Raw genomic sequence first — 4751 nt, 5'->3', positions numbered from 1 at the left:
GGTACTTAATCAGTACACGGGAACCGTCATATAAGGATATAAAAAGAGACTAGCTCTACACCAGATATACATCCAGTACAATGATTATAAACAGCGAAATCCTTCAAAGGAATTTTTTTTCTAAGTTGCTAGTAGTTTCAAGACATCCATACATAATGTCCTCTTTTCTTTCCCAATAAACACTAGACAACAATGTTACTACGGGTCAGCTAGTTGATCAAGTACAAGCTCATGATGGTACGAACTTTTACGTTAATTACTGCTTCTTTTACAAAGGTATATTGTACAACAACGAAGGCCATCTCTTTTCTCGACGATATGGCCTGCAATTGGAGACCGCTTCCTTATATTGAGACCTCTTCCACAGAAGCTGGGACAAGTCGGGGGAAATAACGCCTGGCAGATCTTGCACTGGAGTACTAAACTGTTGCATTTAATTATCATCATCAATCCAGGTGTCATGGTGCAGTATTTCGTCAGTTGATGTTCTACTTGGCAGGGAAATGGCTCCTCTTACATGGCAATGCATACGGTTTTTACTGCTTCCTGTTTCTGCGCTATCAGCCTTGGCGACATTAATCAGGGTGTTGGCTGTCGATAATGGAGCAGCGGTTTTACATTACTTGAAATCGATCCTAAACAGAAGAGCATCTCTTCTTGGTGATATGAGAAATCTTTGAAAATTAGTTAATTCACAGAAATAACTGTAGTGTCAAAGGCACATAATTAGAAGGATATCATCGTGGTAACGCCTCCTTATTGTATAAGCCTATCACTGCCATCTCCAAAACATATATAACTTTTAAGACAATGATATTCGAAACAGTTGTAAATAGATGTTTCTGAAATATAACACGCAAAGAGAGAAATAAATTTATATTTTTGGTTGCGTTTTATGAATTTTCAGTGAAACGTCTGTTAGAAACATAAAGTGTAATTTAACTGAAGAAATATTAAATAAAAATAGTCTTTGAAGATTATTGTCTTTAAAATAAAGTCAAATTATGCCTATATGAAAGCCCCATAGTTACAGAGAATTTAAATGCAATTTCTACGACTATATGTGTCCTGGTCAAATTCAAGATCAACAAATATCAAAGCCTATGAAACAAACACGAAACGTGATCAAGCACAAAAGAAGCAATATGCAAGAACAGTTCCAACTGACAGAAAATTCCTGTCTAAAACGTCAGGATATCTGTAACACAATGCAATATGTTGTTTTGGCTGAAGGTACATTCAGGCTAGTTGCACTGATTCAAACTAAACCCGAGGCTCGTTGTTTTTACTCAACGTTAACTTGAGGCTCGTTGTTTTTACTCAAAGTAAACTTGAGGCTCATTGTTTTTACTCAAAGTAAACTTGAGGCTCATTGTTTTTACTCAAAGTAAACTTGAGGCTCATTGTTTTTTCTCAAAGTAAACTTGAGGCACGTTGTTTTTACTCAAAGTTCACTTGAGGCTTGTTGTTTTTACTCAAAGTAAACTTGAGGCTCGTTGTTTTTACTCAAAGTAAACTAGAGGCTCATTGTTTTTACTCAAAGTAAACTAGAGGCTCGTTGTTTTTACTCAAAGTTAACTTGAGGCTCTTTGTTTTTACTCAAAGTTAACTTGAGGCTCGTCGTTTTTACTCAAAGTAAACTTGAGGCTCGTTGTTTTTACTCAGAGTTAACTTGATGCTTGTTTTACAGATCCAAGGTACACCAGAGCCTTGTTGACCTGACTCAAAGTACAGCAGAAGAGTGTTCTTCAGACTCACAGTATGCATGATCTCAGAACACAGCTAACTAAAATGGCTGTTCGCGTGTGCTCAAAAATCAGGCTGAATTGGTCTAAAGTACACTGTCTTTAGCAGTTATTAAAATAAGTATAGCTGATTGTGAGAGAACAGGCAATACCAGCTTCTGAAAGTGCAATGAATGAATTACAAAATATATAAAATGTTAAGAAAGTTATCGGGTCATTTTTAAAAAAAAAATTTTTACCTTGGAATCCTAGGAAGTGGGAATGACCAAGCGAACCTAGCAAATGTTTGATAGGTGCATATATTAAGTAAGGCCAAGCTATATACTCTATAACCCAAATTACACTTATCAATCATATATCAAAAAAAGGGAAATTAATATGTCTTCTAAATATACCTAAGATATACAAGATATTGTTTAAATAGACAGGAAAACTAATGAGGAAATCATAGGGAATTTCTTTTCTTTAAAAGTCTAACCCTTTGCAAAATACGAAACGGTACAGTGCCACCACCATATGTTTGTTGTTCTGACTCATAAGTACACTAGTGGCTTCTTGTTCTGACTCATAAGTACACTAGTGGCTTCTTGTTCTGACTTATAAGTACACTAGTGACTTCTTGTTCCGACTCATAAGTACACTAGTGGCGTCTTGTTCCGACTCATAAGTACACTAGTGGCTTCTTTTTCTGACTCATAATTACACTAGTGGCTTCTTGTTCCGACTCATAAGTACACTAGTGGCTTCTCGTTCTGACTCATAATTACACTAGTGGCTTCTTGTTCCGACTCATAAATACACTAGTAGCTTCTTGTTCTGACTCATAAGTACACTATTGGCTTCTTGTTCTGACTCAAAGTTCCGACTCATAAGTACACTAGTGGCTTCTTGTTCCGACTCATAAGTACACTAGTGGCGTCTTGTTCTGACTCATAATTACACTAGAGGCTTTTTGTTCTGACTTATAAGTACACTAGTAGCTTCTTGTTCTGACTCATAAGCACACTAGTGGCTTCTTGTTCTGACTCATAAGTACACTAGTGGTTTCTTGTTCTAACTCATAAGTACACTAGTGGCTTCTTGTTCTAACTCATAAGTACACTAGTGGCTTCTTTTTCTGACTCATAATTACACTAGTGGCTTCTTGTTCCGACTCATAAGTACACTAGTGGCTTCTCGTTCTGACTCATAATTACACTAGTGGCTTCTTGTTCCGACTCATAAGTACACTAGTAGCTTCTTGTTCTGACTCATAAGTACACTATTGGCTTCTTGTTCTGACTCAAAGTTCCGACTCAAAAGTACACTAGTGACTTCTTGTTCCGACTCATAAGTACACTAGTGGCGTCTTGTTCTGACTCATAATTACACTAGAGGCTTTTTGTTCTGACTCATAAGTACACTAGTAGCTTCTTGTTCTGACTCATAAGCACACTAGTGGCTTCTTGTTCTGACTCATAAGTACACTAGTGGCTTCTTGTTCTAACTCATAAGTACACTAGTGGCTTCTTGTTCTGACTCATAATTACACTAGTGGCTTCTTGTTCTGACTCATAAGTACACTAGTGGCTTCTTGTTCTGACTTAAATACAGTGCAGGGTTTCTTACAGCTGCATATTTTGAGCACACGATATAAGCCATAGTCTGGTTAACTGTGTGCTTTGATCAGGTACAGTTTCCAAAGTACAGTCTCTAAGGACATGTCGGCCAACGTACATTGGAATAAAATATACGCATGTAAACATTCCCTCAGTTGTGTATATTGCAAATGCAAACAACTTCACCTTACACCTGTCACTCTTTCAGAGTACGTAATATGTCTAAAGCGCCCCCTACAGGTTTGGTGTTATGACCGACTCGTAGTACACAAGAGACTTTGCATATTGAATTAATTCAAAGCATATTTACAACCCGATATGGATGCTGTAAGTCTTTAAGACATGGTTAAAGAAAAGAAAAAGGAGAAGATTAAAATTTGCATTGGTTTTTCCATTAATTTGGAAGAAACGTTTAGCTGAGTTGTAACTTGGGTAATTGATTCAGAAAGTTCTGGCAGGGATGACCTTTGCATTTTCAATACTATTTAGTCCAAATTTCATATCAGATTAAAGCTATCCTTAATGTAAAGGCGCATCCGAACATGATCTCACACAAGTCCGATTGCTGGCAATTTCCAATTTCATATTACAGAGTTCTGTCCCTTTTTGTACCTGACGGGCACTCGAGCTGTCTTGACAATGCTGTAAACATTTCTCATAAGATTTCACTCCAATATTATATACATCTGTATCTGTCAAATGTCTCAGATGGGTTTCATAATCAACGACAATTTAACAGAGTTATGTCCATTCTGTAAATACAATATATTTACGTCATGTTATGAACTGCTACTTTCAACATCTTTACTAGATAGGGACCAACAGAAATATATGGATATATTTAAACATGATCGCAAATAAGCTTGCTTGTCATTATTTTTTTACCTTTATATAGCAGACGTATGCTCTTTGATCAAGCCCTTGCTCGTCAAAAGATTTGTAATCCATAAAATCTTTACACTTTAAACGTAAACTTTCTTAGAATTTTTTTTTTATGTTTTCGAGCAATAGCATACAGAATAAACACGGTTCATGAAGTTTGATCGATTGAATATGTGTTCGCTATACGTTAGAAGTTTCCTCACAAATATCTTAAAATTTTAATGTACGGCGTTTATAAATGGTATACAATACTTTTTAAACGTTACGAATGAGTCTGCTTCAGGATAGAACAATATATATATATATATATATATATATATATATATATATATATATATATATATATATATATATATATATATATATATATAATTGGGATATAATTTAAAAAAAAAAAAACATAAACGCAGAAAATTCTGTGCAACTACTTTCGCATTTATGCTTCTTCAGGCACGAATGAAACACCTAACATAAATAAAAGCAAATATAAATGAATAGCGAGTGGCACTATGGTGTCAGAATCCTT

The sequence above is a fragment of the Sinohyriopsis cumingii genome, chromosome 4 (genome assembly GCF_028554795.1).
Source record: "Sinohyriopsis cumingii isolate HCF-2022 chromosome 4, ASM2855479v2, whole genome shotgun sequence".
Classification (NCBI taxonomy): Eukaryota; Metazoa; Mollusca; class Bivalvia; order Unionida; family Unionidae; genus Sinohyriopsis; species Sinohyriopsis cumingii.
Note: the sequence above shows the minus strand (reverse complement) of the source record.